The sequence below is a fragment of the Pteropus alecto genome, unplaced genomic scaffold (genome assembly GCF_000325575.1).
Source record: "Pteropus alecto unplaced genomic scaffold, ASM32557v1 scaffold7, whole genome shotgun sequence".
Classification (NCBI taxonomy): domain Eukaryota; kingdom Metazoa; phylum Chordata; class Mammalia; order Chiroptera; family Pteropodidae; genus Pteropus; species Pteropus alecto.
In genome coordinates, this window is record NW_006494614.1 from 56,695,055 (window position 1) to 56,709,055 (window position 14,001).

At 37.3% G+C, this 14,001-nt stretch overlaps 1 protein-coding gene and 1 long non-coding RNA gene across 2 annotated transcripts in view; one reads left to right on the forward strand and one right to left on the reverse strand.

The window, feature by feature from the left end:
* The window catches only part of LOC112474564, a 30,582-nt gene extending 23,000 nt beyond the window's left edge, over positions 1-7,582 (forward strand). Inside the window, exon 3 of the long non-coding RNA XR_003044392.1 lies at positions 7,493-7,582. This is a non-coding gene — a long non-coding RNA (uncharacterized LOC112474564). The remainder of the gene's footprint in view (positions 1-7,492) is intronic.
* Positions 1-14,001, reverse strand: part of GRM5 (glutamate metabotropic receptor 5) — a 383,964-nt gene that overhangs the window by 23,272 nt on the left and 346,691 nt on the right.

The window sequence follows — 14,001 nt, forward strand, 5'->3', positions numbered from 1 at the left end:
TCACTTATGATAACCTGTTTTCAGAAATGAATCATCTTAAGTCATTGTCTTTTTGTTGTGTGCTTCCTTCAGCTTTGCTGTTTGTTTCGCAATCAGTTGAAACCCAAGAAGATACAGATTTTAAAACCAATTCTAAGGTGCTTCACAGGCTTGCACAACATCCTCAAAAGGGAAAATTTTTCAAGGAGGAACAAAATGTTCACCAGAGGGAGGGTCTCCACGTGAGAACAGGATCAGCCTAAGAAACATTGCAGTAAAGCATTAATTAAAAGTTGCTGGCTTCTATTTTAAGATTGAGAAATTTTCGAATAAAATAATTTATTCTTCCTAAAGATAAGTTTCCAACAGGAATTTTTTCTAACATTTTAGTGTGTGAACAACTGGAAGGACTTGGAGTCAGACCAAGCTGGGTAATAATGACAATAAGAGCCAATATGTACTGAGCATTTGTAATATAGCAGATACATTCTAAGTAGCCAAATTTACTGATGTAATCATTGTGATAGATCTATAAATTAGGTACTATTATTATCAACTCTATTTTACAAATGAGAAAGAACTTGGACACAGAGAGATTAAGTAACTTGCCTAACGTTACCAGATTGGTCACCTATGGTGCATATTACTTCTCACTAAAACTCTGATTACAAACACTAGTAGGCCATTTGCTGGCCCTGGTTCTGTCTTTAAATGGCTTAAGGCAATCAGGCAACTGTGCTATTTTTCAAATCCTTTCCTCTTTTTCCCGATATACTGTCTTAAGTTCCCTGCCTCTACTCTTTTTTTTTTTTTTTTTTGACCCTTTCTACCTAGTAGAGAGGAAGCCTGATCTTTCTTAAGTGGTGCTAACCTTGATTACAATTTGCTCTCAGCAACTTGAATTTCTCAGTCTGGGGTCTGTCATAGCCAAAACCTTAGTGCTTCTCTGTGGAAGCAGATTTGCTCTGAAGCTGATGGGGAATGAGGGCCCCTCCTTTGAAAGCAGTCCCTTACAAGTCCCTGTTCCTATCTTTGTATTCATATTTTATAATCTTTTTCTGAAATAAAGCCTCCCCAATTTTATGAACTTTAAGTCTCACAAAACTTGATTCTACCTCTGCTTCTCAAAGTTTACCTCCTACCCCAAAGAGAAACGAAAAACTAGCTGTTACGTTACTATACATGCTAATGCTTTCTGAGTTATGGTTTCCCCATCTACAAAATGGAAATATTATGGAATAGGTAAGACATTTTATCTAAATTCTTGATCTTAATAGGGTGCATATAATGTTACTTTCATACCTATCACTTCTTTTCTTACTAATATTTTTTATAACCAACCAGTTATAATACAAAAATTTTGTCCTGCTTTTTCAAAATGTCCTCTAATACTTATAAAACCACAAGTCCTCATATGGGACATGATCTGCATAATCTTCATTAAATCTTGGGGGTTAATGAATCTTTAATTTTTCTCTCCATTCAGACTTAGCTTTCATGATCTGTTTGCTCCCACACCCTAACTTATGCTGCTGTGATTTCGGCTGGATTTGAAAATATGGAAATAGATGAAGCTCTCTCTTCCTTTTATTTCATCTCAGCCTATCTCTTCATTTATCTCTAGTAGAGCCCTAGTCTCTTTTTTCATAACATTTATTACAAATTACAATTAGATATTCATTTGTTTAGTAGTTTATTATGTCTTTCTCACTAGACTGTAAACGTCACAGGAACAAGGGCATGTCTGTTCTTTTCACAAGCACCTAGCATAGGGCCTTGTATATAGCCGCCAACTCGGCAAATGCTTTTTTGCATGAATGCAGTTGTGAAAATGGTAACGTCAAGAACATTTATCAGAGGTGAGGCAGAAATATTTATCCAAACTGACTCCATCTAACGGGCTTTCCCCTTCTATAGTACATGGACATTCATTCGCCAAACTTATCTCAACAAAGTTGTTCTGTTTGCCACCATCCATTCTTCCTCTAGTCCTCTCCGTTTATCCTTTGTTGCTCCTGTCCTGTCTCTACACAGAAAAAATTTTTCCCCCCATTTCTCTATCTCTTGACTAAGGAACAAATAAGTATATATGTTCCAGTATATAAGTATTTCCAAATTTCACACACAAAAAATTAGTTTTTATTTCTCTCAGATTTTAAAACTACTTGATTTTGATAAGACCAAAACGAGGTAGGGGTGGTAGAGGGAAGTTGGGGTATTTTTGGTCCCTGTATGTATGTGAAGGGTGAGGTGAAAGGAAGGCATGTTAACTGTGACAAGTACAGCTGCCTAAGAATGGAGACGATGTCCAAAGAGAGGGAAGAAAGTCCTGGGTCTGCTGAGGTGTGCTCTTACTTGAGCTTCAAAAGAATATCTCCATTCCTTTATACTGGGCGAAATCCTAAAATCACAGGTCTGTGACCAGGGGCTGCCCTTCTACTTCCCTTCTATTCTTCATCACACTGTTTTAATAGTATTGTTTCAGTAAAGGGAATTATATCTTTTCTGGTTTTAAGATAATGTATTCTGGTTTCTTGTAGTCACGTATAATTATAACAGATGGATTTACTAATTTTGCCATTTCTAAGCAGATTCCACATTGCTCAGTGTCTGTCACAATAAATTGAAAGTGAGATTGTATTAATTTCATAATGGGAGATGCCCAAAGAAACATTACATAAAAATAATGCTGTAAGTTCTCTTCTTTGATAAATATACTAGTGTTCCTTATGTATTTATTATGTACTAGATACTGAACTAGGAGCTGCATGGTGATGTAGAAATACAGGAGTTTATCACAGCAGAGTGTAATAAACTAATGTATGTAGTTATATAGCATCATATGTACATATATACACAAATATGTATATACACATACACATATATACACACACAAAATCACACACATATCTCTATATAATCACACACAAACACACACATATAGATTTACAATAGTTGTCCAAATTTTTCTAAACTAATTGGGCTTTCGTTGGCTTGAAGTAGGCAACGAATCATGGTTATTAAGTGTATTGTGTACTGGCTTTGGAGTTAATTAATAGATTTTTGATTCCTAGCAGTACCACTTTGAGCTGTATGATTTGGGGTAACTTATATAACATTTCACAACCTCTGAGCTCTTTGAGAATCTAAGAGCGCCCTTATATAACTTCTCTGTGAATAATGAGAGCCCTGCTACTTAACTCACAGCATTGACGTTTTACATGGATTTTAACATTTAGTTTCACAAAGACACTATGAGGTAGGTACTACTATCCCCATTTTACAGATAAAGTAACCTGCTCAAAGTTGCAGTTAGGGCAAAGCAAGGGCACATATTTGGGCTGTTGAACTCTAAAGCTTGTACTCTAGAACACCAGGTTAAAGAAAATAATCAAAATTACCAAAGAGATGACTAAAGGGAAAAGAAAACTCAATTAAAAAAAAAAAATCCAGGAGAAGCCAAAGAATAGGAAGAAAAAGAGGAAGAGCAAATATAGCCAGGCACTGTGTTGGAAATATTTATATATTGTCTCAAACATCCTTATAACCCTGGAGAGAGGTAGTGATAACCTTATTTTAAGAGAACTATAGTTCACATAGCTGAGGAATGTTGATGTTGGAATTCAAAACTTGGTCCTTCTGATTATAAATAATATACTCAGACACACATTGGGTATCTTCTTGATGCTTAGCATAGTATTTGGTTCTATAGTTGACGTTAAGAAAACATATTTCACTACATCTGAGCTCTTTGAGAATATAAGAGCACCTTAAAATCTAATTGGGATGACAAACACGCATGCCACAAACAATTAGAGAACACTTAATGGTGAAGATAATAACATCTATATGTGGCAAGATGGAAAGATCCTAGAACTAAAATGGAAAATGTCATGGTGGAACTTGAACTCAACCTGATGTGAGAGACCGAAGCTTAGCACATGTGCATAATCAATATTTGCTGAATGCATAAGTGATCAGAGGAGTTAGTCAAGTGAAAAGGCACAGCGTTTTTTTTTTTTTGTTTTTTGTTTTTTAACTTTCTTCCTCACATGGGACCTATTAGAACCTGTTAGAACTGAAGGACTTAGCTTCTCCTTAATCCCTGGAGAGAGGAAAGGGTGCAGAGAGGGGAGGAAGAGGAAAACCAACAGAGGCGAGCTCACTTCCTTGCCTATGACCGCCACATCAGAGACCACATTTTGTAACTCAATGCCCACAACAGTGTCTGAAACCTGGTAGGGCTCAAGAAAGAAATATGCTGAATAAAATAAGTGAACGAGGAAAAAAAGATGGATTATTTCAGGAAATACCTAGAGAAATCACAACCGGGATCCATACTATCATGTTATCCTTTCTTTGAGGCCTTTCCTGTTCCTTCTCATATAATTCTTTTTTGGTGCTCCCTACAAAGACTTAAAAACTGTAGCACCTACAGTTCTCTAATGACATTTGCTTACATCTCTGGCTCTACTATGAGGAGTTTTCTGGGGCCTATAAGATCATCTAGCTCAAAGCAGATAACACGAATAATAGATATTCAGCAAATAGTACCTATTTATTATTGTTGTTTGGGTTCTAAACATTCACTGAGCAGAGAACCTTGCTGCCCTATGACTGACTTCAATCTAACTCCCCTCTTTTTATAAGCCTACTTGTTTTTGTTGTCTGGCATACAACTTAGGCCTTTCTAAGTCTTGTATAACTGACTTCTTTTAATTCACTAAATTTAATTTTGATTCTATTTTCCAGAAAAGTGTGTATTGCCCCCTCTTGTCTCCTTTAGTGAAACTGCCCATTAACCCCTGTTTGGTAATGTTTCTCCCCACTCCTGTGAGGCTCTGCTGCCCTCTAGGGGGCTTGCTCATCACACACTACTCAGGATGCGCACTTGGCAGCACAGTCCTTGGGTGGAATTGTCATGCTTATGGAAGAGCTGCCAACCCTCAGGGCTCCTTTATCTGCTCCTGTAGTCCTTAATTTATAAACTTGTGTCTAATGTGTAGTGGGTTTAGGAATATGAAATGGGCTTAGCAAGCAACTAGGATGTCAAGAAGTAGAACCTATCACAAGAGGAGGCTGCCATGGGATCTCAGTGCTTTTGGATCCTTGGTTATGGGTATCCCACATGCATCTTGGTAGTTTGCATATTATATAGAAGTTTAGTATATGGAATCCAGTAGCCGACTAATGAGAGTGTTCTACTTGATGAATGAACATGGATTTTCATCTTTGCTTGGGCCTTTGGGAAACAAAGGACTTCCTTGAAGATATGCGGTCTAAAACTACCTTTTATGTTAAAGCCAAAACCAACATCTGGTTGCCATATCCAGTGATGATGACTCTTTATCTCATTTGGTTTCTCTGTAACATTAGAACAACTGACTACTCCTTCCTTTTTGAATCACTTTCCCTTTTGTGGTATCACTTATATTTGGGTCTCAGGTATACTTAACAATAATATTTGGGACTTCTTTATCTAGTTCTCAGACTTTCTTTTATTTATTTGGTCCCTGGGCTCTGCTCTTGGCTCTCCTAAATTGTATTTCAAACATAAACTCTCTTGATCTTTAGGCTAGTTTTTTGAGCAGCTTCTTGGACTTGTTCACTTAGATGTCTCTTAGGCATCTCAAATTTAATAATTCCAAAACCAAACTCATCTTTCTTCAAAGTTTCTCTCCTTTACCTTACTATCTCTGGTCCAAAATTTCTTCTGATTTAGGTCTATTGTCATCAAATGTGGATAGTTCCCTACAACCTTTATTTTAACCTCCAGACTGGACTTCTCTGAACTCACAGAGCATAGTATTCACATGTCCAAAATCAACTCTTGATTTTACCCTCATAATCTCTCCTTCACGAGGCTGAATTATACAAGTCTCTATCTTCCTATTTAAATCTAGGGCTTATTTTTAATTTTTTTCTATAATAATCATTAAGTCTTATCATTTTATATTCTACTTTAAAGCATTGTAATCTCTTACCTAACCTGCCACAATGAACATCTGATTTCACTCTTGTCTTCTTTCCATTTTACTTTCTATTCTATCTATAGAAACCAGATCTTATCATGTATCTTCTCGAACCTTCCAAAGCTTCCCATCATATTCAGGACAAAATACAAAACCTATACTTCACCTAGTTGAATCCCCAAGAGCTAATCTACATTTTTCTCTTACTATTCTGTCTCTTCTAGAGAAGTCCTTTGTCACATGACTTGTGCTTTATCATTAATGGGTTGAGATATATCTATATATTTACATATACTTATAATAAATATGTTATGTATTATTACTTTTGTGCAGTAGAATAGTTAACCTAGTGCCGTATGGTTGTAATATGACTAAATAAAGCTTTTTACTTTTTAAAAAGGTGTTCCTGTAAAAACTCTACAGCAGTCAAAACAAAAACAAAAAAGAATGTTTTTCTATGTACTATAGAGAATTCATAAAATTGAAGATATGAGAGAAATTAAAATTTTTTATTACAGAGATAAGATATCACACACAATATAAAAACTTAAAGTCTTTCTTTCACAAATAATTCCATCTAAGTGAATGGTAAAGTCATTAATATGGGCTGTATATGTTTAGAACTTCTGTGTACTAGAGTGAATAACGGCTTTATAAATGGCATAAGCTGGATCAGATAAGATGAGTGGGGATGAATTTCATGCTCAGTAAGTACTTTGTAGATGCAGCAATGTAAAAGGAGTGTTTGGAGACCATGCTTGAGGCAGCTTGATTTATGCAGAAGATTAAAGCTCAGGAACAGTACGAGGTAAGGCTGAAAAGGTAAGAAAAGTAAGCTGATGACAATATGAAGAGCCCTGAATTGTCAGCATATTTTTCAACATGTAGGAAGTGAGTTAGTCAAATGTATTGGGTTTTTCACTATTATAGTAATTCAGATGTATGGAGATAAGGTATTGGATTTGTATAGCAGTGGTGGAAATACAGGTGAGGACAAAAAACCCAAAGTGTTTGAAAAACCAATTTAAAATAGCATCTAATATCTGATTTAATATGTTTAAGGTAAAGACAAGGACAAATTAAACATGACTAACACTTTGAGGGTAGAAATTACCATTTGTTACTGAAACAGAAATACAGAAATAAAGAAACCATTACAGAATTTATTTGATATGAAAGAGTAAGCTGAGGATGAGGTAATGCCAGGTATGAAAATGGAACTATTCAGTTGTCATCTAGAAACTCAACAGAGAATATTTGAGAATTGAAAGTGCAATGACAGCTGAGTTCACCAAAGAAGAGAACATAAGGAGAAAGGAGTGAAGGGCCAAGGACTGACCTTAGAGAACATGTATAGCAGGGAGACGGGAAGTGACCCTAAGTAGCCCTGAACTCTGTACCTTTGTGCCTACTGTTATCTCTTGCTAGCATGACTTCTGCTTAAGCAACGCAAACACTCCTACTTATCTTTCTTTCAATGCCACTTCCTCTTCAGGAGATCACTGAGAGTTGAAATTCTATAACTAATTCTCCCTTTCCAGACCAACAGGAATGTTTTCTTCTGCTGAGGAGTAATGGAGGATATAAGAAGGCTCAGTACAATGTGCATGAGAAGCCTGGCAGTCATGGGGTAAACCAACTCAATTACAAGTTAAATGTACAGTCTTGGTAAAGTTATTTCATCTCTCTGAGTCTCAGTTTCCACAGCTATAAAAGTTGGTTTATTTTCATTCTGTAAGGTTGTATAAATTAAATAACATATTATATGTGATAGCACATAGAAGGAGCTTGATAAATATCTGTTCTCTTCTCCTTGTGTGTGTGTATGTGTTGGGGGAAATTGGGAGGGATGCCAGAGGAATGGGTGGCCAAATGAGTAAGGCAAGGTAGATAACTTATTTTAGCCAACAAGCTAGAGAAAAGGATATTATCTTCCCACATTTTTATTTCTTTATTTATTTCAACAATTCCATCTTTACCAAGGGAATGGAGCTTAAGAGAAGAAAAGGAATTGTAAACTCACAGAATCGTGCCCTAGGCATACTTTTTCTGATATGAAATGTTATGTTCCAAGAGAGATATGACTTGCATGTCCCAGACATGGTACAGCTGGACCACTTCTAAGCAGGGCTATTACAAATAAAAGGAACATTACTAGAAACAGAATTTTGGAAAAAAAAAAAAACATACTTAGTTTATCCCACCACCCAGACAATTTATATCAATTAATTAGAAACATTTTAATCAAATTCGAGAAGTAACAAATGAGACCACAAATATCACATGAAAATTAAAATTCACTGTAATCACAGCATTCAAGTATATCAATTCATTATACAAAGGGAGTATTTTAGATGCAATTCATCAAAATCATCCCTACGTAGTCTTTCATAGCTCCACAAATATACTTCAATTATTGTAGAGCCAAACCATTTAATTAATCATTTCAAAGCATTCTCTCTCCCCAGATTAAACACCTGAAACATATTATTCCTAACACTATAACCTACCAGTTCTAAATGTTCTTAGCATTTACTTTCGACATGCTTGGCGACAGACAGAAATATATTTAAATGGTATATTATCAGGCAGTGGTAGAGCAAGACTTGAAAAATCGACTTATTCTCTTGGAAAATGAATTGCTATTGAGTGTTGATTCACCATTAGGGGAGGAGCTAAGTCTTCATCAGAGACTAGAGAAGTGAAACTTTGCTGGTCAGTCACTTAACACACAGTTACTAGAAAACTTTTTAAACAGACACTGTGTTAGTTGCTGGTGACGGAAACATAGAGAGTAATGTCTACAGGAAACTTAAAGTCCAGCAGGGAGAAAAATGCATAAACCAACAGTATAATACCACTTGAGGATTTCTACACGAGGAGATCCAGAAAGTCTAATGGAAATACAGTTTATAAAAGAGGTGTAATATTTGGGCTAGGAATTGGAGGATAAGAAGGTGTTTTCTAGATAAAAGGAAGAAAGATAAAGGCAAGTGTTAGTAGAGGCAGAAAAAATAGAATTTACACAGGCAGGAGCATACCAAAGGAACAACTGAGATGTGATGTGGTTAGGGAACTGTATGCTGTTTGGCACTGCTGGGATACATATTGTGTTTGGAGGAGCAGCGGTGGTGGGGACATTGGGGGATTGGTGGAACAGATTGGTGGCTAAACGTCAAGTTGAAAAGTTCAAGGTTTCCAGGGCCAGGTCTTTAAGAGCTTTGTGAGCCATGTGAAAGTATTAGATTTTTATATTGTAAGATATGTATATCTACTAATTTGAGTGATGTGATCAGATTTGCACTTTAAGATCACTCTGGTAGCTGTTGGGACAGTGTGGTACATCAATAATAGAGATTTATGACATTATGTCAGTAGTTCAGACAGTAGGTTACGGGGTCCTGATCAATGGCAATATCAGTGAGAATGCAAAAGATAAAATAAAATAAATAGAGAAAATGATTGGTTGCATGTGAAGGGACAAGGAAAATGAAGAGTAATGAATGACACAGGATTGGGCAACTAGGTTGAAGGTGCAGCTTTTATTCAGAGAGGAAATGGAAGCAGAAGAAGAGCCATCAATGATAAGGTCTAGAGAAGTGATGATAAAATTATTATTAATTTCTTGGTCAAAATATTATTTTCCTCTAATGATTTATCTTACATGTTAAAATTATACAGGATGTGAAATACACTTAATTCTAAAAATTGACTCAAATATTTACAAGGAGTAGGTGCTTAAGAAATACCTGGTGAATTTTAGCTGTCCCTGACCACTTTTAAAAGATACCTTTCACCATATCACATGTTTTTAAATCAATGACTTTAAAAATAGTCCTTATTTGAAGGAAAAAAATAAATCATAAAATATCATAACCAATAAAAGTTAAACTGTGTACTTCATTTGAATCTGCCTTTAGGAAATATATCCCACTGCTTGTACCAGTTTAGTTTGAGTCAGTGCTGTCTGTATTATGCAGACATTTCAGCCAAGAAACTGACACGTCCTTTTGGGATATACTTGCTTTGATGACCAAACCAGACTGCCTTTGGGTTTTAACAGGATTATAACTCGGCAGAGCACTCTAGACAGTGACTTTAAGCCTCACAGAAAGAGAAAGTGATAAGGGAAGGCGTTAAGAAAAGAAAACAGGACAATGGATAATCATTTAGTTGGTCAAGGGGGCTAAACAGGAAGATATCCAACCTAAATCAAATTACAGTGATGATGACACCTTTTCAAATGTTTTTCTCAATCCTGACCTTTTGTTGGTTCCTTCCTACCCTTTACTATCCATTCGAATACAGTCTTGGTATTTATAATTTCTGGCTTGGATTAAAATTCCAACCCTTTCCAGCTATCTGTCCTTGGGCAATTTGATTAAGCTCACTGTCTTAATTCTCTCATTTATAAAATGGATATACTAATGTTACCTACCTCATGGGGTTGTCTCAAAGATTTAATGACTGTTTATGAGGTACAGGCAATAGTGCCTGCCACATCATAAATGTTTGATAAAAGTTAGCTATCATTGTCAATATTACTCTTATCATCCTCTTTCTACATGCTATACTCTACCTTCTCTTCTGTGGATTCTTCCTGTATAAACTTTTAGCTGGAATGCCCAAAATTTTGATTTTTAAATCCAGAAATATAACTGCTTGTCATACCAGACTCAGCGTCCTTTCTTATCCACCTCCCACTGACAGACATCAATCCTGTCTTAGTTACATTGAGCACTCAGGTATAAAATGCTACAGACTTGGACTCATTCATTTTCACTGATGTAAAAGGTTCCCTACTCCTTCACCATGCTTTGTTCCTCTCCAGAAATGGTGTGACTAAACATGTGACAGAGTAGATTGGGGCTTCTCATTCAGAAGGTTAAGCTTTAGAGAAAGTCTTAAATTTAGTACATTTTAGTGCTAAACTTCTTAACTGCAACAGTTGAGTTCAAATCTTAGTTTAGCCATTTATCACTTTGGGCAAGTGTCTTCTTTGCTCTAACCTTTAGTGTCCTTATCAGTATAATGGGCATAAACCTTTTGAGGGCTGTTGTAAGAAATTAATCGGATTAAATAAGTAGCATTCATGGGTACACGGTGAGTCCCCAGTAAGGAGGAGATCTTGTAATCACTTTGATTCCTGAAAAATGAACTCTGGTAGCGTGAGCTATCAAATTTGAAAGGCATTTCTGGTGGCAAAAGTGAGTGGTAGGGGAATATTGAGGCAAGGCTCCTCTACAGTGTGTGAGGATAATATGTATCTTAAAATTGTAACCTCAATGTTCTAGGAAATAATGCTGACTTTCTCTAGCTTTTATATGTCATACCATTTTTATAGGTATGGAAATGTGATATCAGGGATGAGGAGAAAACAAATTTGTATTAGGAATCTTCTCCAGTTGGTACATGTGAGAATAAGCACATGTACAGTTAGCACTGTTTCTGCAAAAGTTTACCTCTGACTGCCTGCAACAAGCTCTCCTCTGAACAAGCCCACTGTGGCAGTCCTCTGAGGGCGTCTTGAGCAGAAAAGTTCTCTCCCACTGGAACTGCCCAGAGAACCTGGCCTGCCATCTAGTGGCCAGGAGAGGAACGTAATACGCTGACTGCTAGGAGTAGGGATAAAGGTTGTAGGGGCAAGGAAAAGAGGAAGGGGAGCGTCTGTAAACAGTTGACACCAAGAGCCTGGTTCTTCACAAGCATCATTAAGGATGGTTAGAAATGCCCTGGAGTTTGAAGGCTGTCTGCTCCTTTCAGCTGCAACTTGCTCTCTGCCTGGCGCTATTCTCCCTGGAGAAGCAGTCACAAAGCAATGTCTGCACGGTGAATACAATTAAACTAAAGTCTCTGGAAATGTCCAAGGCGAAATTAGATAACATGTGCTTTGATGCAGAGATTTGGAGTTTGAAGGTGAAAAAGACAGGACAGCAGAAGTCTGCATCTGCTTTGCTCCAGTTCAGCACATTAGCATTCTGCTAATGTGTCTTCGTAAGTTCTCTCTGAAGTCAGTTTGCTCAGTTTTTCTCAAGTATCATCACCTATTTCAAACATCCTTTGGATTAAAACAACTAAGTCCTAAAGTTAGAATTCTGTTGTAAGTGGATGTCGAAATCATTTTTTTTCCTCGTATTTTTATTAGTTAACCAATGAAAGGGGAAAGTGCTTGCTAGTCCATTTGGGTTAGAACATTTGGTTCTCATTTTGCTGTCTTGGCAGGCACTAGCTCTGTGCATGGAGAAGAAAAGGCTACTTTTGCCTGGATCCATTCTTTAGCAATGGGCTGCTCATTTGGCTGTACCCAGTGCTGGAAAGTCCCTGAGAGAGGTGTCCACAGTTCACTCTGAACTTAAGTTCCTTTTTATTTCCCTCAGATGCTCCTGCTGTGACTTTTTATTGCAATGTCATAATTTGTCTGCCTGCCTGAGTCAGAGTGCACTGTCTGGTGTGCCTGACTCACCAGTGGGCCCTGCTCTTCTCAGCTTCTGACCAAGACACTTTTGAGATCCAGAGTGAAGTGGACAGGACATAGGGGAAAGTTAAGATGGATGGTGTAGCACAGTGGGAGCCTTTTATTCTTTGAGGAGCATAAGTAGGAGGCCTCACTTGGGCATGATCTTCTTTTGATCTCCCATACTACCTACTCAGAGCCATCACAGAGATGAATAAGAAAATGTTTCTGCCTTCAGTGATCAGAGAGAGAGAGAGAGAGAGAGAGAGAGAGAGAGAGAGAGAGATGACTGGAGTAGAACCTTCTAAAATGTCATGGAACCTCATAGGAGTTTTGTGTGGAGAAGATCAAAATCTTCTCTCTCTTAGCTTGAGCCAAGATGTTCTTTTTAGGCAGTATTGTGGTCAGGATAGGGTCATTAATTTGAGTTCCAGATGGGTTGGGGAGCTTTATTACATAAGATGCTAATATGTAAAATGCATAGCACAGTGTCTCACACATGATTGGGCCTTGCTTAACAAATGCTGATTGTAATTATCCTTATCATCACTAGGAGCTTCATGAGGTTCACCAGGCAAGTGTTTTCTTTTCAATTACTATTTGTTTTAGAAGAGCAAGGTCAGTGACAGATCTATGCTCGTTTACCAAGTCATGGTCTCTATTTTTTTCTACAACTAAAAAAGCCACCTGAATAACAAATTAGAGAAAACAGCATTATTGGTTTACAGTTTTGGCTGTGCCACTTTAACTCAGCAGGGGGAGAGTCACGTTCTCTGGCAGCTTCTACCACGTGGAGTGTGCTGTTGCGATCCTTGAGAGCCAGGCCAGACAGCAGGCTTGTGCACATGAAGGATGTTCTGATGACTTCCTCCAAGTGCCTTTTTTTTTTTTTTGGCTAAGCATAAGTGAACACACGTGAGCACACGCTTGCTTCTCCAAAGAGAGCTCAATATTATGTCATGTATAAAATTTACTACAGTGATTTGCTATTTAGTTTCTAGACATTAGGAAAAATGGATCCATATATTCTGGGCCAAGTTAAAAATCAAATTTTTTTTTCATGAAGAAATATAAATGCACTGCCAAAACCACAAGGGAAATGAGAAAAATGGCTAACACCTGCAAATCACCTTTAAACTCTGGGGAAAGCCTGACTTCTAAAAAAGCACTTTAACAGAAACTTCTTAATCTACCACCTAAGAATATAATGGAAATTTGGAGGGCAGTGGGTCCCCAGCCTAGAGTAATGATTTACCAGTAATTCAAGCCAGATTCCCAAAGTCAAATATTTCCATTTCAGTAGCTTTCCTGAAGAACGATGCCATAGAACCTCCTCATTTTACGCCACCAGAGCTATATTTGGAGTAGACACCAACTGAGATGATTCTATGATTAGAAAAAACAGAGACTCCCATTTCATGAACCTGAAACGTGGGACATACGCTTCTCACAGTGACCCTGCGAACATAACACAGAGTTTGATGACTATTATCCTGTCCTCATTTTCCAGAGGCTCTGAGAGTTAAGCACTTTGTCTAAGGTCTCAGCCTGTAAGTGGCAGAGCCAGGGTTGGATTCCATACCTTTGCTGATAAGG